This window comes from Lissotriton helveticus, chromosome 6, assembly GCF_964261635.1.
Source record: "Lissotriton helveticus chromosome 6, aLisHel1.1, whole genome shotgun sequence".
In the NCBI taxonomy this organism is placed as follows: Eukaryota; Metazoa; Chordata; class Amphibia; order Caudata; family Salamandridae; genus Lissotriton; species Lissotriton helveticus.
In genome coordinates, this window is record NC_136067.1 from 669,265,339 (window position 1) to 669,287,279 (window position 21,941).

Here is a 21,941-nt window from a genome sequence, read left to right on the forward strand (position 1 = left end):
CCAAAAGATTGGAATCCCTTATCCCTCATCGTGTTCATCCTCTCAAACCGGTTTTGTAAAGGGTCGTCTTGCGCGAGACAATATACGCACCTTTTGTCATATTCTTGGTGCAGCTAAACGATCTCAACTCCCTGCTGCGGCCTTGGCCCTTGATGCGGAAAAGGCCTTCGACAAGCTCTCTTGGCCGTTTCTTCGGGCCGTTTTATGCGCACACAACCTTGGCGACTCTTTCATTAACATGGTAATGTCCTTATATTCTCAACCTAGAGCTAACATTAGAGTTAATGGTGCTACGTCGTCATTTTTTAATCTTCGTCAGGACACTAGACAAGGTTGTCCTTTATCCCCACTTTTATTCTTATTATCTATTGATCCTCTTCTTCGATTAATTGACTTACACCCAGATATTAAAGGTTTTTCATTCGGGCCTCACTGTATTAAAACTGCTGCCTACGCAGATGATGTTCTTATTTTTTCCGATAATATACCCCTGGCAATACCTGCTATTTCAAATACTATTTCTCTCTTCTCATCAGTTTCAGGTTATACCCTAAATAAGGATAAGACGGAAATGTTCCCTTTGAATGCCTACTGTTTCCCTTCTCATATGGGATCTGCGGGCTTTAAGTGGCAGTCTACGCACCTGAAATACTTAGGGATTTACTTCTGTTCTACCCTTTATGCCACTACTGCCTGTAATGAATCCCAGACTCTCCTTAAAGTGCGTCGTCTTTTGGATACATGGTCTCCGAAACATATCTCCTGGTGGGGTCGCCTCCAGACTCTCAAAATGATGATCACCCCTATTATTAATTTTGTTTCATCCATGCTTCCGGTTAAGTTATCAGATTCCTTTTTTCGCGAAATTGATGTTCTGACATCTAAATTTCTATGGAATGACAAACGTGCTAGACTTGCATATAAAGTTTTGCGCCGGCCCTGCGATATGGGAGGCTGCAATTTTCCTGATTGGGACAAATACCAAACTGCCTTTTTGGCCTCTCAAGGTGCCTTGTGGTTCTCTCCTCCATCTCCTCATGTTCCTTCTTGGCTGCTCATAGAGCAGGACTTAGCATCTCCTTTGCCTACTGCCTCTTTTTGCACCACATCTAATTTGCATATCCTGTTTTCTCGTTCTATAATTCTAGATACGATTGCTGCGGTCAGGAAAATAGATAAGAAAGTGGCAATCCCTTTACATAAAACTAGGTGGACGTCTATTTGGCGGAATTCTAAAATTAAACTCAACATTACTCCCGTCCTCATGTTGTAGTGTAGTTCCTATCTTCCCAATAGGCTCTGCGCATTGGAATAGTACCTACAGCAGTAAAGGCCTAGGCCAGACGTTAACTAGGTCTACTACTGTCGATACTAGACTTAATTTTTGGGTTTGCCAGCTAAGCTCAGAGTTCGCTAGAAACTTTCTCGAATGTTCAGGAAAGAATTACCTCCCCTGATTAGACAAGAAGGGATTTAGTTTCTGACAACCATAGAACATGACAACTTTGCTCTCCCCTAATCAAGAGTCAATCTCAAGAGTCGTGTGAGCACAAGGCAATTATTTTACTCAGTCAGTACGTGCATTCTTAGTCTCATCAGAATGTAGAGAAAAGGAAGAGACGGGCGTGTTCAATAAAAGATGTTATTTATTGATCAGTCTCTTTTCTCGTACAAGAGAAATGGATCGATATTATTGCAATACTTATAGTTAAGTAAAGTGCATACATTAAAAGCAATAGTATAAAATAATACTGTAAAAACATTGATATGGTTTCTGAGCCATATGATGTTTAAAATGATTAAAATATATTTACATACACATATACATTTGACTAAACGTACTCAACTGGTGTTTCTAAATACGCCTACCCCGTGTACCTGACCTAAGTCTAATGCGTGGGCGGGAATAGAAAGTTACAGTTTAAGTTAAGTTTGTTTTTGCCAAGTGAATAACTAAAGAATTCTCTAGGAGGGGTTATTCAGTTCTGTACCTGGAATTTAGGATGAATGAGGAATAGTATCTCTTTCTCTGCTCTCGATATTCCAGGCTGCCTGCGAGGGCTACCCGGAAGCGCCGGTGCTGGGTCTCTCGGCTTGAGATAGCAGCGCGTCTCTCAGCGCGTCAGGAAGGCGGGGCTGCTGCCTGCGGGGTCTGCTTCTGCTCTCGGCTTCGGCAAGTATGGCTGCTCCGTCTTGTCACCACGCGTGTGTTTGCATAGGGCAAGGTCGGCAATATTTATACCTTAAAAGGTGCCGAGATTGACGTAAGGATGGACATAGGTACGTCAATAAAGATGTCATACGACTTGCTCGTTAGCACATTCTTTTGCAAAAGTTCTCTGTGAAATCAAAACAATGGCCGCACGGATTTTCCAGGTTGTCATAGGTTTGATTTGTTATGAGAACGTCGTATGCCTTATCAGGGGCTGGAGGAATGTCGCTTGTCTAATTAGATCTCAAGCGTTATGACCTAATCAGATAACACGTTCCTGTGCCGTAGTGTGACTGCGTCAGATAACGGTATCTGCATCATGGGGGATTTCTTGCCTCATGGGCTGACTGTTAGTTAACTAGCTAGGTAGTTTAACCAGAATAGGGTCAGGAATAGGGGGATCGATTCAGAACCTATAGAAATACACGACAATGTCATACTGGGCAGCTAAAGGGATCTCTCTTGTTAAACATCTTTATGGCGCTTCTGATGAGCCATTACCTTTTTCTACCTTGGCTACGAAACACTCTTTAACAAACCTTGATTTTGATACTTTTCTTAAAATTAAAGTGGCTCTTGCTAAGGTACGTCTTCATCCTACCTCTTCTACTATTTCACTTTTTCATATCTGGATTAAATCTGGTCACGTTGCCTCTAAGATTTATAAATTTTTATCATCTGCTTCAATACCCGCACAGACGGTTGCTCAGCAAAAATGGTTACACCATTTTGATCATGACATTACGGATCATATTTCCTCAGATACTTGGCAATTGATTGGTAAACTCTCCCTTCGCAATAAAATCGCTCCATCTTTAATGCAGTCTAAATTTTTCTCTCTCAATCTCCTTCATTGGACGCCTGTGCGTCTACATTCGCTCAATCTTAAAGATGACAATTTATGTTGGAGTTGTGGATTGTTGGCGGGCGATTTTCAACATATGTTTTTTGGTTGTTCCCTGCTTCAGCCTTTTTGGAACCTTATCCATAAACATCTTTCTCTTATCTTTGGTATTGAGTTCCAACTCTCTTTCCCTTTAATTTTATTGGGACCACTGGCTGCCCCTACTCCTCTCCCCTTAGATCCCATGGAAATACAGTTGATGGATCTTCTTCTGACTGTTGCGGTGAAAATTATACTTATGGAGTGGAAATCCTTTTCTTCGATTTCCTATCATACATGGTGGGCGTGGGTCTCCTTTTTGCGCAGCGCTCACGTTTCGATTGATCATGCTCATCTCTCTCCTTCTATCTCTAGTGGAGTTTGGAAAGCTTTGGATGATTATATGGATCTGTCATCAAGAGGGTTGGTTGCTCAGTTTCCTTTTTGATTTGTCTGTCTTCTTGGTGTCCTATGATTTTGTATGATGGATTACTCCTGTGGGAATCCTCCTTTCTTCCTTCTTCTCTTTTCTTCCTCTATCCCTTTTCATCTTTCTTCTTGCTCTCTCTCTCTTTCTTTCTTCTTTCTTTTCTTCTATTTCCTCCCCTGTCTCTATTTCACAATTTGATAGTGATACTTTTGTTTATTGCTTTGATGATAACTTTTACCTAATCGATTTCTGTATTATATAATAGGTTACTTTTATTTTTATACGCACTTACTTTGTTTACACCTCATTTTTAGCCCCTGATTAGGTATTTATCTTGCTTCAATTGTATCACTTTTATTGTATTTCGCTCCTTATTTTCTTGGTCACTTCTTTATAAATAAAATATTTTGAAATCAAACTTGCATTGTGACTCAAATTATGTTCAAAGTGACAGTTTCATAAACTGTAATATAATTAATGCACATTTGTATTATAGATTTCACTTTACAACAAGCAATCACTTCCTAAACCTTTGTCAATACCTTAATATTGTACAAGTATACTATACAAGTGTCAAAAGAAAGCCTTCCAAAGTCTGAAACTCATAATCTTCAAAGGATGACTTCTGAAATAGTACTTGGAAATAACGTAAATCATTTAAACACAAGTATTTTCCTAGAATAATTCTCTGTATCTAGGTCAGTCTATCTTCGACTCTGATAATAACAACAGTCATAAGTGCTCCTGATTTTCAATGTGACATTTGTATTTGTATTTGCCTGGCAAGACATGAAAATATGCCCGCTCTAACGATGTGCAGGCAATCTGTGATGCTGACTACTGCTTCACGAACGCATTCATTAATTTTGAGGCACAGTATTTTCCATCTTTGCTTGGAATGTTGTTTTTGCAGATAAAGTCTACTGCTAGGGATGTAGGCCACACATTGCCAAGAGAACCATTGCAAATACAGTTTCACATGCTACATATGTAATTTGTTCTAATTTTACCAAGATATGTGATCAGTGTTAGTTTATCAGACCTTGACTGACAACACATATAGTATGCAGTTCCTATTAACAGAAGTTGGGGAAAGTGTATATAGGTGCGGTTTGTCTAGAGTGGGAAAGTGCTCCAATAGGAGCAAGAGCCAAATGTGTGTTATGCTTCATAAATGGGCTATCTCCTGGTCGGGCCAGCACTGCAATGCCCGACGAGCACCACGAATGAGCTCTTTGCCAGAGATCTTTCAAAAGGCTGCCGTATAATAAAGTGGGGGGTGTGGGCCAGTGGTGTAGATTAGTGTCAGTGGTTGGGAAAAAGCAAATATTGTATTTAAAATAGGGCAAATGAGATCCAAGGACAAGAGATTTTCATTAATTAGCTAAGTTAAATACTGTAGTTCGCTTTCGGAGGAGATAATGGTCCTAGATAGTCACGTGAATTGTTAGACAGTCAACATGCTTCTTGCCTGAAATTGTCGAAAAGATCTTGTGGCAATTCTTCGGGAACTAAAATACCCTAATGTACACAGTAGAAGGCATCTCTAATGAGTAATTTCAAGTCGAGATTACCAATCACCTAACCAAATTATGGTAGATATTGTACCTTTTTCTCAGTAAAACCCGTCCTGGAACTCATATAGAGCAGACAAATTAATACATATCATAAAGCACACGTTTTTCTATGGAGTGAGGCATGGGATGCAATGTCAAGATCATGCCCTTGAGAAATGTGCATGCAGCAAACATAATGATTAGACACAACCACACCTGCACACATAAAGGTGATACTTGTGAGGCCACAACAGGGAGGCTTCCACTGTGAAAGCATTCAAAACATGAAACGGTGTCGAAAACTCACCCAATTAGCGTTACAGTAATGGTTTTGGTTTAGCCATTTATCACTTCAGCCCGGAGGCACACAATGAAAAGTGCGTGAAATTCTGGTGCCATGATGGGGGTAGGGGAAACCAGTGTGGAATTCAGAGTAGACAGCTGGTCTTTATTAAAAATGATAAACAATCAAGCTAATCAGCCCATCTTAAACCCAACAGAACGCGAGCTGTTGTTACTCGCAAGGTATAGGCTATAGAAGTGTGTCTTATCAACTTATCAAGGCATACAAAAATTGTAAATCAGCCAGCAAACAGCATTTTTCACTGATGTATGGAAAGCAATTAGCCATTGATGGGAACACTGACGGACGGCAGGTGGGGGCAACCAAGGGAATAACAGCAATCATGAAAGTTTCCTATTGGGTCTCTGCATAACAAAAGTTCACTAGTGAAAAATATTATCTTTGTCTTCTTTCAATAATAACATGTAGAGAATATTTGTGTACATGGTGGTACTGAGAAGAAATTGCTGGCATTAGACAGGATGTGTGTGATTTCGCTAAATAGTTGTTAACAGTAGCTGGGCAAACGAAAATGCCCTCTTGGTGTTTGGGATTGATAATAAACGTCCAATGCTATGTGCGACAGTGTAAATGTAATCTGTAATGGGGTTAATAGTGCCGTGGGCTGAATATATGACGTTACAATGCAAACTATTACAACGCATACTTTCACAACGCAGTTTTTTCAACGCAAATACAAGCAAATACATTACAATGCACATTTTTTCTAAGCAACCCATTACAATACATGTTCAGTGAGATATATTAAAACAACTGTTACAACGCATTCCAATACAATGCATAGTAATACAACACATACCACTACAACACATAATATGTTTTCATTGTTTATTACAAAAATTTCAGTAAGTTACATTTTTTTCACCCTTCCTCTGGGACGGGATGTAAGGGAAATAGGGTTTTGGGTGGGTTAGATCATTAATGCCCTGGTATTAATTTAAATATTTTTTTACAGTACCTATCCATTAAAATAGCTGGGTATAATTAATAAAATCTAAAAATATGTTTGAAAAAAACTGCAAAATTTACACATATATTTACAGCATTTTCTATAAAATATACACTAATATCAGAGGCAAATAAATTGGAAGCACATAAAACAGCAGTCCTTCAACTATTTTTATTATAGCCCCTGACCCACCGTCAAAATGGCTGACATTCCGAGGAAGAACGTGTAAATTAACATTTTTACACTAGACAAAATAAACATTCTGTCAGGTTGTGAATCACACAAACTTTTTTTACCAAAACATATTTTCTTGTAAATTCACGTTTACCCCCAAAAAACATATAAAAGAAGCTGTCCACCATTTTGTGCTCAGTGGTACATTGATTTCCATGGTGAACACAAGTAGCAGGAGTAGCAGGATCATTTTTTCTGACCTTCCAGTTGAACACTGCCATCTACAGTCTGAAGTAAGTGTACATTTATAAGTAAACAGCTTCCAAATGATCACACCTAATCCTCAAGTACTTACAAAATATTTTTTACTTATTTATAGCATTTGCTGTATTTTAAAAGCAACCCCTAGTCTACGGCAGATATTCCTGAAATTATCTTTCCTTTGAAAAGTAAGTGGATAAATTAAATGAACAAAATGTATTTAAAAGTAAAAATCCCATAAGCTAAACTATAAAATATCAAAAGTTTCATTTTGATATCGACAGAGATTGGACATACAGCAATATCGAATACCAACCTAGAACAAATAAACATTTCCAAAACCAACTGTAACTAAACTGTAAAAAATGATCTGAATCAAAGAAAAAAACTTTATTAATATCAGAAATAATAAATTAGCAGGCATTGATCCGTGATATGTTAGAAAATTAGTATTTTAACAACTTCATGTGTTTGCCTCAGAGAAGATGCTCAGGGAAAATGTTGGATGATGATGGAGGCAAAATTACTATTCCTACTCCATCCGGTGCTTGCCTTAGGGAAAGTTTTGGATGGAGGTGGGGCAAATTTACTATTCCTACTCCCACAGGTGCTAGCCTCAGGGAAAGTGCTGGATGATGGTGGGTAACAAGAGAAATGCCAGTACTGATTATCATTCAGACATATTTGACCTAAATGCATAAACCATACACATTTGGAAGCTCATTAGTAGCTTGTTTATTTCAAAATTGCTCTATTTATATCATATAACAATTTAACACATAATCAACAATCAAAGGGAAAAATTAATAAATACATTATGGACAAGGGGGCTGAAAAACAATTCACTCATACCTGCATTCTCACCATCACATATCTGCTTATACACAACATGCCTCATTCATACAATCCAAGTAGTGCACACTCAACAGGGGAAATCAGTAGACCCAATGTGGGGCACCTGGTCTGCCAAACCAACAAGTTCTTTTAACAGTTTTTTTTCCTTTTATCTACAACTAGTTTTAACCAATTCAACTTAGTTGAATTAAACACCAATACAACATTAGAATTAAAAGCAACACAATCACAACTCATTCGTGAAAAGAAAATTTGGCAGAACTGATGGTCTACGTTTTACGCGTTTCGAATCTCATCACTTAAGGGATTCTCCTCAGGACCACACCAATCTGTGAAAAAAGACAAAAAAATATATATCTAACTTGGTCCTACTTTAAGCGTCAATGAGCACAAACACTGTTCTCAAGCCACACCTACCAGTAGTGCAGCAATCAGTCAGGCATAAATTCCTAAACAGATATTAGCCGAAATTTCTGAAAAGAGGAGAGAAGAGGGGGAGGGGATAGACATACACAAGAAACTCGAGTCAAGGTCTCATTCAAAAAATGTGTAGTGCAAACTAGTAGAAATACGCTGTTATAGCCTGCATTTCAATGCTGGTCTTACCTAGAAATGCTCCCCTATGTCCACTTGTTTTATGTTAGTGGAGAGCCACAATGGGGGCGACAGCCGCTTGGACTAAAAATAAATGTGACAGAACCATAATAAGCCCTATGGTCAACCTGATCTTTAAACAATTGTCAAAGCGGTCCGTTACACATACTCTGTGCCTTTCTTACCTCCTGTCGCCGGCCGGCGTGGAGGACACTCGCGTTCTTCAAGGGCGGCGTCTGTTTCGAGCTGAGTATGGGGGGAAAGAAGAAAGAGCCAACACAAAAGTTCTTAGTAAGTGGCCCTCTCAAACGGGGGTTTATTGAAAAGAGGGCAATCTTGATGAACAAGCAATCTTAACTGAAAGAAGTTGCGTCTTACCGGATTCAAATAAATCAACCGCTAGTCTCACTGGGGTCTGCTTGCTATTCCAGTTGGCAAACCTCGGTGTCTGGTAATGGCGTCATGGTGCAGCAATGGTTTCATAGGTAATGTAGTTTTTTCCGTTCCGCGCATGCGCGTTTGGATCGTTCGGTACGGGACTATTAAAATCATGTATTTGAGCTACAAAAACCAGTTATAAATATACATGAATCTCAGGATGGATGACGAATCCATTTATCATAATGGCCATAGTAGATATTTCCCTTGACTAGCATTGTGATTCATGGTTGTTAAAAATTCATAGTGGAAAAACGCTATGCCCCCTATGAATGTGTAATCCATTGACTCATTGTGGGGACGGGTTGATATCAAGGTCGTATGACCAGGGATATTTTGGTAGACTGATCTGAGATTGGCAGGCTAAAGATGGCAGCTTGAAGGGTTGGGGGTAGACTAGAATCTGACTTGCATGCCTCCAATTCTCTTGACAGCATTGGCCTTAGCACCTACTGCTCGTTATACTGAAGCAGCAAAAGCCATTATAAGCTTAAAGAGCATGAACCAGTAATGGTTACAGTTTATACATTTCTGACATTTCATTTAGATCTGACACGGCCGTGTCGAATTTGACAATCAGGAATGCCTCTCTTTGGGCCAATTTCAATTCAATATTGCCTCCTCGTGGGTCTCTTTCGACTTTCGAGATAACAGTCCACCGTCAATCATTTATGCTGTGTGCCTTCTTTTTCCAGTGATTTACAAGTGGTGCGGTCTCAACATTTGTTTTTATGTGTTATTTATGCTGGGAGATTCTTTGCCTTACTTCTTGGTTAGTTTTTCCAATGTAGAGCAATCCACAAGGACACGTAATCCCGTAGATTACATTCTTTGTTTTACAGTTACTGAATGTGTCGTGCTTCCAGAAGATTCCATGATGTTTAAAAAGGCAGCCTTCTACCTTAAAACAACAACAATCACAGGTGCCACATTTATGATGGCCTACAATCGGTGACAGTCCCATGAGTTGTCTTAATGTTGGTTTCGGGTCCTTTTGAATCAATCCTCTTACTACATGGTTTGATATACTGCTTTCTTTCTTGAAAGCAAACAACGGTGGGGAAGCTAGACTACTGTCTAGGTTTTTACCAAGATGCCAAATGTGAGAGATTATTTTTTTCATTTTATTCGAGTTTGGACAGAACGTGGTGACCCACACTTGGCGTTCCATCTTTGGTTTGTTCTTTCTCTCCAGGAGGGACTCTATTGGGGTCCATTGCGCACGTTTCATTGCATTTTTCACTAACTTTTTCGGATATCCTGGTACCCGTAGTTTATCCGTAAGTTTGCTTGCATGTAATTTGAACTCATCTGTGTAGAAACAATTTCTACGAATTCTTAAAAACTGGCCGTACGGCAAGTTTTCGCACAGGCTCCTTGGGTAGTTGCTGGAGAATAACAGAGCTTTATTCCTATCGGTTGGTTTTGTGTATAAAGTTGTCACCAGCCCTCCATCAATCGGATAAACCTCTATGTCCAAAAATGATATTTTGTTTGCTGATTGTTGGATGCTAAATTTGATGTCAGTTGTTCTTTCATTCAACCACTCATAGAATAGAATTAGTTGTTCCTCTCCACCCGTCCACACCATAAAAACATCGTCAATAAACTGTAGCCATCTAGTGATATACCGTGAAAACGGGTTATTGTTGTGGATGAATGTATCCTCATACATTGACATAAAAAGTACTGCCATCGCGACTCCCTTGACCTGAAGGAAAAAGTCGTATCCGAATGTAAAGTAGTTTTTCTTGAGGGCAAATGCAGCCAGATTAACTATGAATTGAGTTGGCACTTGAACCGGTCTTGATCTTTTTTCCAGGTAGTAGGAAAGCACTGCCACTGCTTCATCCTGTGGAATTTGAGTATACAACGACGTGACATATAGTGTCACCATTAGATCTTTTTTCTTGTCGAAGTCCACTGTCTCCAATTTGTTAACCCCTTCGGCGCGCATGACGAGCTGAGCTCGTCATGAGTTGTGCCGCTCGCACGCTGATGACGAGCTCAGCTCGTCATGTAACGCGGCTTTTTGAAAAAAGCCGCGTAGCGCGAAAATCACCGCAGCGCGCATGCGGTTAATGAAGTCAGTGGTGTCTTGTAAATAGGAGATAACGTCGCTCATGAAACCTTTTAAAAAGCAATCCACGTATTTGGAAATAGGTTCTATTAAAGATTCACGCCCGGAAACTATCGGCCTTCCGAGTGGATTTTCTGTACTTTTATGAATCTTTGGCAGTATATAAAATACTGGTACTCTTGGATGTTTATTCTGTAGGAAATTATACTCTTTATGACCGAGGAATCCTTGTTCAAATCCTTACTTTAGGATCACGAAAAATTGATTTTGAAATTCTAGAGTGGGGTCTTTAGAAATCTTTCTATAACAAGTGGGGTCATTAAGTTGTCTAAGGACCTCAGCCGTGTAGTCAATGGTTCCCCAGACTACTATCGAACCGCCTTTGTCCGCTTGCTTTATTACCACAGTGGAATCATTTTTTAATGTATTCAAGGCTTCCCGTTGTTCTTTTGTGATATTATGTTTGACATAATGATTACTCTTTTCCATCTCTGAGATAGCTGATAAAACTGTTTTCTCAATTAGTAAAACCTCTTTTGGTATTTTATTTCCAGGAGGGCAGAATGTTGACTTGTTTCATAGTCCTGTAGTTTCCAATGGTGCTTTTGTTTGATTCTCAATGAAAAACATTGTTAGTCTGATTTTGCGACAGAATTCGATGAACTCCGTTTTAATCTTGACAAAATCAGTTCTTTTTGAAGGCACAAAAGATAAACCTTTGCTAAGGATGCTTTCCTCTGCCTTAGTCAACACTCTATCAGACAAATTGAAAATCGGGGAGACCTCTAGTTCTTGTAATGTTGTCTTCGCGTGGTCATCTACCATGGTTGAGTATTGTATCTCACTCTGCCTCTTGGTCTGGACTGGCCTCTCCCTAAAAAAGAGGAGTTGGATGGGGTGCCTTGTTGTTGAGGTTTGTTCCATTTTCGATTCCGATTTGGACGACTGTCACTATTGTCTCTATCCCCTCCGGATGTAGATGAAGTATCCGAAAAGGAAATAAATTGATTACACGATCTCCCTTGATTGTCCGGTAGAAACCTGCGTGAGTCAACTCGTGTGTAAAATTCCGCCTGTAGAAATGGATACACTATCTCCAATGAAAAATTTCTTTAGTCCTTTTCGAATTGGTTCGTTTTTTGTGTGATCGTATAGTCCTTGAACTCTTGAATTTCCTTATCTACCTTTTCCAATAGAGTTTTTGAATCAGTTATTGTTTGATCATTTTTAATTTCTGTCTCTAATGCGGTAATCTCTTCCAGTTCTTTTTGCGAGATTCTTAATGCAGTTTCCACAGTAAGGACCATCAGGTCCATACTGCATTTGGTTTCTATGTAACTAAAACCTTTCTTAAAAATGGGATACTCAGTAAAGATCACCGGAATGTTACGAATTTGTAGGCCCCCTGGAATGGTGTCCTCTCTTAAATGTTGCAACAAGAAATGGCCGTGTAGGTCTGTCCTAATTTGTTTTTTCTTCAAGCGTAACAGTTTATCTGATTCATTCTGAGTTGTAATTGAAATATTCAGGGAAGCTGAAGCGAAAACAGGTGGTGCGCTCAGTAACTTTTTAATATGATCTTCACTATAAGCAAATGTCTCTTTGTCTGACATAACTTTTCTTGTCCAGTCAAAATAATAATAAAAGGAGACAGAAAAATAGAAACATAAAACGAAAAAGGTGATAAAGGAAATGAAACCCCTTTCACCCTAAAGTCTGTGAATCAATCTAGTTGACCTCCCTTATAGGGTCACAAGAAAACCTTGAGGGAATTTTCCCGCTATAAATACTAAGACCAAAAACGGGTATGGCTCTGATCAGTAAGGCTGAGCTCAATATAGTAGAAAACAAGAGAAATGCCAGTACTGATTATCATTCAGACATATTTGACCTAAATGCATAAACCATACACATTTGGAAGCTCATTAGTAGCTTGTTTATTTCAAAATTACTCTATATATATCATATAACAATTTAACACATAGTCAACAATCAAAGGGACAAATTAATAAATACATTATGGACAAGGGGGCTGAAAAACAATTCACTCATACCTTAATTCATACCATCACATATTTGCTTATACACAACATGCCTCATTCATACAATCCAAGCAGTGCACACTCAACAAGGGGAAATCAATAGACCCAATGTGGGGCACCTGGTCTGCCAAACCAACAAGTTCTTTTAACAGTTTTTTTCCTTTTATCTACAACTAGTTTCAACCAATTCAACTTTGTTGACTTAAACACCAATACAACATTAGAATTAAATGCAACACAATCACAACTCATTCGTGGAAAGAAAATTTGGCAGAACTGATGGTCTACGCGTTACGTGTTTCGAATCCCAACCCTTAAGGGATTCTCCTCAGGACCACACAAATCTGTGAAAAAAGAAAAAAAATATATATCTAACTTGGTCCTACTTTAAGAGTCAATGAGCACAAACACTGTTCCCAAGCCACACCTACCAGTAGTGCAGAAAGCAATCAGGCATAAATTCCTGAACAGATATTAGCCGAAATTTGTGAAAAGAGGAGAGAAGAGGGGGAGGGGATAGACATACACAAGAAACTCGAGTCAATGTCTCAATCAAAAAATGTGTAGTCCAAACGGGTAGAAATATGCTGTTATAGCCTGCATTTCAATGCTGGTCATAACTAGAAATTCTCCCCTATGTCCACTTGTTTTATGTTAGTGGAGAGCCACAAAGGGGGCGACAGCCGCTTGGTCTAAAAATAAATGTGACAGAACCATAATAAGCCCTATGGGCAACCTGATCTTTAAACAATTGTCAAAGCGGTCCGTTACACATACTCTGTGCCTTTCTTACCTCCTGTCGTCGGCCGGCATGGAGGACACTCGCGTTCTTCAAGCGCGGCGTCTGTTTCGAGCTGAGTGAGGGGGGAAAGAAGAAAAAGCCAACACAAAAGTTCTTAGTAAGTGGCTCTCTCAAACAGGGGTTTATTGAAAAGAGGGCAATCTTGGCGAACAAGCAATCGTAACTGAAAGAAGTTTCGTCTTAGGTGGTGGGGTGAATTTACTATTGCTACTCCGACTGGTGCTTGCCTCAGGGAAAGTGCTGGATGTTGGTGGGGCAACTTTACTATTCCTACTCTTAAGGTGCTAGCCTCAGGGAAAGTGCTGGAAGATGGTGGGGGCAAATCTACCATTCCTACTCCAACCATTGTTTGCCTCAAGAAATTGCTCATTGGTGGTGGGGCAAATTTACTATTCCTACTCCGAAAGGGGCTTGTATCAGGGAAAGTGCTGGATGGTGGTGGGGCAAATTTACTATTCCTACTCTGACAGGTGCTTATTTTAAGGAAAGTGCTGGCTGGTGGTGGGGGTCAATCTACTTTTTCTACTCAGACCAGTGCTTGCCTCTGGGAATGTGTTGGATGGTGGTAGGGGAAAATGTACTATTCCTACTCCGACAAGTGCTAGCCTCAGGGAAAGTGTTGGATGGTAATGGAGGCAAAATTACTATTCCTACTCCATCCGATGCTTGCCTCAGGGAAAGTTTTGGATGTGGTAGGGGCAAATTTACTATTCCTACTCCCAAAGGTGCTAGCCTCAGGGAAAGTGCTGGATGATGGCGGGGCAAACTTACTATTTCTACTCTGACTGGTGCTTGCCTCAGGAAAAAGTGCTGGATGGTGGTGGGATGAATTTACTATTCCTACTCCGACCGGTGCTTGCCTTAGGGAAAGTGCTGGATGGTAGTGGTGGAAAATGTACTATTCCTACTCCAACAATTGTTTGCCTCAGGGAAAGTGCTGGATGGTGGTGGGGCAAATTTACTATTCCTACTCTCACAGGTGCTAGCCTCAGGGAAAGTGCTGGATGATGGTGGGGCAAATCTACTATTCCTACTCCAACCATTGTTTGCAGCAGCAAAGTGCTGGATAGTGGTTGGGAAAATTTACTTTTCCTACTCTGACAGGTGTTTGCCTCAGGGAAAGTGCTGGATGGTGGTGGGGCAAATGTACTATTCCTACTCCGAAAGTTGCTTGCCTCAGTGAAAGTGCTGGATGGAGTGGAGGTGGGGGCAAATTGATTGTAGTTAAATAAAAAATAAAACATTTCAACTGTAAATTTCACATTTTCATTTCTGTTCTTTGTCAAGCATGCAACTAAAGAGGGTTTCTTTTTTACAATTCTCAGCTGAACAAAATCATATTAACACACCAGTGTAGAGGAACACATCCTTTACCACAATAATCAAATCAAGCACATCAACACTGAAGAAGCCAAACTATACTAGGTAAAAATGATCACAAACCACAATTATTACATTTGTTTTGCAGGTTTCAAGTTAAGAAGCATTTTATTTTAATTAGCATCATTGCATTAAAAATTAGAGTCTCACAAGCAAAAGCAAAATGTTTTTTTTTCTAGCATGTAAGGACTAAACATTTTCTTTGCAGGCTATTTGCAAAACGAACATTTTCAAAGCAAAAAACTAAGTGCATTTCTTCACTTTTTTCAGAACCAAAAAGCTACAACTCCAAACACCACCGAAAGAACAACTGAAAGAAAAAATAAAAGAAAACCAGATCCTACACCTGGACTTTCCAACCACACAACAGAAAAACCTAAACAAGGCAACCTGTTTCATGCAGTCAAGTCTCTCCAAAAAAACCTTTTTTTTTCATCAAAGGTATCAAGGCAGCAAATAATTCCAAACCAACATTAACAAGCCAATGCAATTAAATCCTGGTACAATTTTGTTAAAAAAGCTGTAAAATAATTAATGTACACTAACTTTACCCTTGCAGGCAAAATATTTTTGAAAGCTACCACACACAAATTCACTAAAACAATGTTTTTGCTTTTTCTTCTTTCTACAGAGAATGGCAGCAAACAACCAAGCCAAATATATGAAATCAAGCAGGGGAAATGGACTATTAAGTTAAAGGGGCTATGTTTATTGTATGGAGAGATTAATTGAGTCCAGGGGGCACTTCCAGTCAACCACGCCGTGAGGGGAACGGCTCAGAGGCATCACCAGGGTCACCATCACCTCCCCTACCCTCCCGCGCCGTAAGGGCAACGGCTTTTGGCGAAAATTACACCTCGGTCGGCACGGGAGCAGCGGGAACTACATCCCCCAGCTGCCCCGGCCAGCGCAAGACCTGTGATGCCATACCAGCGCCCGGAGGCGCTACAAGTGAGAGGGGAGCCTCCCGCCCCACGGGACGCACGCGGGCAGCGCCGTGCGGAGCCCGGGCAGAGGGCGGGCCATCTCTGGCCATCAGGGCCAGAGGAGGCCGGGCAGGGCCATCCCCTTTCATCGACGCAATGGGTAAGCGCAAACATCTGGGGACTGAGGGTCAAGGGGTCAAAGACGCTAAAGTACCCCGTAAAGCTGACACAATAATCTCATACCTTACTTCAGCAGTTGGCACTATTAATCAGAAAATAGCCAACGCTGAAAAGGAATTGGAATTAGTAAAGACCACTGATTTACCCAATACAGTTGTCTCACATCCCATTGAGCCAGCCCCTGAACGCTTTTTGGTCGAGGCACCTTCTGCCAGGGTAGCAGAGCCCAATGAATCCCCGCTTCAACATACAGTGAGCCAGGACCTGAGCGCCTAAATACCACATCAAACAAAGCACAAGAAAAGGCTACAAAGGCTGAGGGAAAAGGTATTTCTGCCCCCCTCCACAAGGACCTTGTCCAGTATATTTGCTTACTCATGGGGGATAAAATGGAAGAACTGATTATTGGCAAAGATATTGTTGATTGCTTGAACACTTGCTTGGCTGGGCTGCTAAAGAGGTGCGAAAAAATTTACTTGTTTATTAATGACTTTCGCGCCAGAGAGCTTCTGTCTGCGAACAGTATTAAGAACAATGAGACCCATATGTTGGAGCCCATGGAATGCTCAGCGATTAAAGCTAGTACAGTGAATGTACCCATGCAACTCACACATGCTCCACTAACCCAACCATCAACTGTATACCACAAGGAGGTTAGCTCCGGCATTAATAAGTCACTGCCAACATCACAACCCCACCCTAGCCACACAAGCGAATATTGTTGCAAGCTCTAATACCACCTCTTGTCCACCTAACCCTAGCTCTTCAAGCACTTCTAGGCTGCATTTACCACCTGAGGCGGCCCCTTTTGTGGCAGTGATAACTGGGGTCCCTTTTTTACGCCATAATGAGAAAGAGTCCACCAAGGATTTGCTAGATAAATCTAGGGAATGGTGCAAACAATACTCTAGCGGTGAACACGGTATAACCCGCTACATTATTATGGCTAGAAGGGTGGGGTGGGTAGGACAAGGGGAAAAGAATATAATGGGAGATTGTATTGTTATTAATTTTTCTGAGAAGAAAGTTGCAGAAAAACTACTCTGGGATGGGTTCCCTATTACACACAATGCAATGAGACCACTCCCTTTGGGGTATTTTTACCCCCCGCGGGGGAGCATGAAGGCCCATTCGAATTCACAGAAGGTAATTGGGGAAAAAGTTACACCTGCCCTAGGGCCTTGCCATTTTGCTATGCAACACAAGAAGGGGGTTTCAATCTCTGCTCCTCAGCGTTTACCATCAGTTACAACACACACATCGACTTTGAATGGCACACTGACTGAGGGCGTTCCCCTATTCAACCGTTTTTCAGCACTCTCACTCCCAGATAATTCTGACTGACTACGCAAGACTAATGATAGCAGTCAGACCCCTTCTCCAATACGCAAGAAGTTGTGCAGGATTCTTAGCTGGAACATCGTAGGCTTAAGATCCAAGGTCGAAGATGAGAACTGGCTGAGTTTCATCTCATCTTTCGACATTATATCATTACAGGAAACGTGGGATACAGTTAAAAGATTTGAACTAGATGGGTTCGTTCATTTTGGCATCCCTGCTACACCAAGCGCGTCGGGCAGAGCAAAAGGTGGCTTATCCACATTTCTCTCACTTAACCTGAAAGGGAAATCTAAACAGCTAGAGACTTGTTCCCCACATTTTTTAGTAGTAGAATTGTTAGTGACGAATGCACTTACCATTCTCCCTATTAATTTCTATAATTCGCCAGAATTTGTCAGTAATAGTCAACTTTTAGTTTCACTCGAGGATTTTTTGGAAAGTTATAAGCTAATTAAAAGTAGTTTTGAGATCATCCTTATGGGAGACTTTAACACTCATCCTTGCCAAATGGACTGCAATATAGAAGATAAAGGGGGCCCACCTTTTTAGCTCCTCACGCACTTTGAGCACACTAATCATGGGGAAGCTCTTGAGATTTTTTTGGCCTCCCTTAATCTTTACGAATCCAGTTGCTGCCCAATAGGCCCAAGATCCCTAACATTTAAAGGGAAAGATACAGGCACGGTTATAGACTATATTTTTATATCAACTTTTATTTTGGCTTTATTTTTAGCTATAGGGTAGTAGACTCTATTTTTAGTGATCACAACCCTGTGGTATTAGAGGTCTCACAGGGGGGGATATTGGATTTTAAAACTCCTAAAGAATCTGTCACACGTTGTGTGACTGATTACATTACCAAAGACCAGGGCAGAAGGTTGAAAAGGTCTAATGTGACCCCAATTACCTTCCTAAAAGAGGTATTAGCAAAGGTCGGAGAAGAGGTTGGCATTTGCTTAGATCCTCTTGCCTCTCATAATAGCACAGTAGAGGCCTTTAACTTAATATGTCGTCAAGTAAATCACGACCTAACGCTCAAAGCTAAGCCCGGTGCGCAGAGAGGTAAACGGTGGTTTGACACCAACTGCTCCAGGGCCCATTCCGCCCTCCTAAAGGGACTAAAAGAGACTCCGAGAAATAAATGAAATATAGCCCAACTGAGGAAGGCATACAAACAGGCCATTTATGCCAGGAAGAAGCAGATCAAAGAAGAAGCATGGAATGATCTCACATCAGTTGAGGTTCTTCGGGATAGCTCCAAATTCTTGGAGGTGAATAATCACCCCTATTTTTCAGGGGTGGAGAATCACGCCGCGGAATGTGTTTTATCCGATGAGCAGTGGTTATCCAATTTTGGTAGCATCTATAGTCAGCCCACAACTGATCACACGCAGGACTCACTTACTCATCCTCATATGGAGTTAATTCAAGCGTTTGACCCTGAGGATGTAGAAGAAGCCATAATTGATACATCAAAGAACAAGGCACCGGGACCTGATGGGGTCCCTGCGGACCTATATAAAGCGGCACCTAAGTTCTGGGCAAAGATTTTGTCAAATGTGTTTAATTGTGCAAGACAAAATAGGTTTCCTCAATCTTGGGCAAGATCAATAATCATACCTATTTTCAAAAAGGGCCAAAAGGGCGACCCTGCTTGCTACAGACCCATTTCCCTTATAGACTCTGCCGTTAAGATCCTGGGCAGAGTCATTTTGGGTAGGATAACATCTTGGCTAGAAGGTAGGGGAATTTTATCAAACGCCCAATACGGATTCAGGCCCAAAAGAAGCACACTGGATCAGTGCTTAAATTTGCATCTGATCATCAGTAAATATACAAAAGTGAAAGAAGGGGCTCTTTATATGGCATTTATGGATCTCTCCTCAGCCTTTGACCTGGTTAACAGGTCAAGGCTGTGGGGAGTCCTTTTGGAAATGGGCATGGATAGGCCATTGGTGGGATTTTTAGCGGATCTTCACCAAGGACTAGAGGCCTCTGTTAGAGTCACTCAAGAAGAAAGATGCACTGGACTCTTTAAATCCGAGAGAGGGGTGAGGCAAGGGTGCATCCTTGCCCCCTCCTTTTTACTTTATATATAAATGCACCTGAGCCTGCGCTCTCCACCCTGGGGGCCGACGTCCTGCGTGCAGGAGGGATTAACATCCCGGTCCTCCTGTACGCGGATGACGCAGTCTTATTGGCCCGCACGGGTGTGGCCCTTAATAAGTTATTGGCCTCCTTTGGGGATTTTATGACTTCGTTAGACCTGAAAATTATTACACAAAAATCCCACGTCATGATCACGGGTCTCAAGGGCAGAAAGAGGAAACCCATAACCTTCAGTTGTACAGGAAAGGTAGTACAACGGGTTTCTTCTTTTACCACTTGGGCGTGATTTTCGACGACAAAGGAACCTGGGGCGCGCAACACAAATCCAAATCGAATGCTGATACCAGATCCGCTGGAGCCCTTTTGAACTTTGCAAAAAGATTGGGGTCACGCCCAATGGAAGCTATTCTGAATGTATATAACGCCAAATGCTTAGCAATTGCTACTTATGGAGCCTCAATATGGGGTTACACAAATCCAGTTAACACCCAGAGGGCGGAGAATAGATTTTTTAGATCTCTACTCTCCGTCCCCCAGTCTACACACACTTTTCTTTTAACCAGATTTCGTTTAAATTTGATACACTTTTTGTTAGGCACTTACTCTGGATGGGATACACCTGACAATGCAAGTCCTTGTAACTGCGATCACTTTTCACCCCAGGACACTTTACACTTTATTATGTTCTGTGATCATTATGCACAAATCAGGAGAAAATATCTTTTACCCATCTTGCGAGAGGCTGGCTTCTCACAGGTCAGACCAGCACTCCTATTTTTGCAACTTTTGCATAATATACGAACAACTTTTCATGTTGCAAATTTTTTAGTAGCAGGAGTCTGCATAAACAAAAGGCGTTGCAAATGGAGACAAGGACAAATTCAAAACGAAACATTTTAATATATTTTATTAAACTGTGTTTTTTTAAAACTTTTTTACGTAAATTGACCTTTCGCTCAGGCTAACTTAACATGACGTATTACTTGTGTATATATACTTTTTATGAATTAATGACATGTGAATTTTGATGGCCTGATGTATGATATATTATGTAGATATTTGTATTGTTGTATTTTATTGTCTATTTCTTGTACAGCATCCTGTGTCTTTTTGTGATTTTTTAAAAATCGAATAAAAGTGCTTGACTGACTGACTGACTGACTGAGTCCAGCTGTCATTGGAGGTGTGTGCATTACTATTCATCCCATTGCACAGGCAGAGCGGTTATTCTTGGTGATGCTATTGAAAAGACCACCAAGCATAACCACTCTGCCTCTGCAATGGAGATAGAGGTAAGAGAAAATATAAATGAAATGAAAGCCCTGTCATCCACCTCCAATGAACCATGTGGTTCAGTTTTGAGGAAGTTATCGCAAAACATTCCTATCCTGGTAGCAAGTTGTATGCCCACAATCTCCAACCTATGTAGAATCATACAGTGTAAAAAACAGGCAAGTAACCCCCTATGTGTAACACCCCAAACCGTCTCTGATATTAACATTCATTCTGTGCCTACATTAACTGTTACTAATGAAACTTTTCTTTTGCATGACAAAAAAACCCTCTTAAAAGAATTCTACTCTTTATCACACCCCATAGTTTTGTTAAGTTAGAGACTAGTGATATTTGGATGATGGGTGGAACGTTTAAATCCACACCCCACGCATTCACTAAATATACACTATTCATGCCTACATTAATCATACAGTAGTGCCCTTAGTGTACAGTTTACTCCCTGGTAAACAAACCTCAACATACACTGTGTCAGTGATAAAGCTAAAACCATAAACAAAAGTCCTAGAAAAGTGTTAATTAACTTTGAATTACCTATGATTATCGCAATTACCAAAATGTATATGGATACCCAAATTCAAGGATTTGTTTCACTTTTCACTGGCTTATCGGATTTAAAAAAAAAAAAAAACATCCTTAGTTGAGTATTACCTATCAGACAGTAAACTGCAATTTGAATTGAAGAAAGTAACAGCACTTAGCTCTGTTTCTCCTGACAGTGTATATGAATACTACACATCTATTACTGAATCTGACTATTTTACTGCAAATTAGGACAAATTGGCACCCTTTCTAACTTACTTTGAAGACATCTAAGCAGGTCAGGTCACAGGAGAAGCCATGTTTCCTTGTGAAGTGGTGGAACTGCTACTCGACCTGCTTAGAGGGAGGAGCAAAAACAAATAATGCCATAGAGGGATGGCACAACTCCTTCAACAAATCTATAGGTAAACTACATCCTAACTTTTATCATTTTTACGAAAAGTTGAAGAAGAAGCAAAGTTTCCAAGAAAGGAGAATTGCACAATCATCGTAGTCTGAACCCACGAATTTCAAAAAGAACTAAAGAAAT

The 21,941-nt window shown here is 40.5% G+C and overlaps 1 protein-coding gene across 1 annotated transcript in view; it reads left to right on the plus strand.

The window, feature by feature from the left end:
- LOC144762439 (uncharacterized) overlaps positions 1–15,561 on the plus strand; it is a 371,225-nt gene extending 355,664 nt beyond the window's left edge. Inside the window, exon 7 of the mRNA XM_078647619.1 lies at positions 15,291–15,561. The gene's annotated coding sequence lies outside the window, so the exon portion shown is untranslated. The remainder of the gene's footprint in view (positions 1–15,290) is intronic.
- Positions 15,562–21,941: the final 6,380 nt, after the last annotated feature.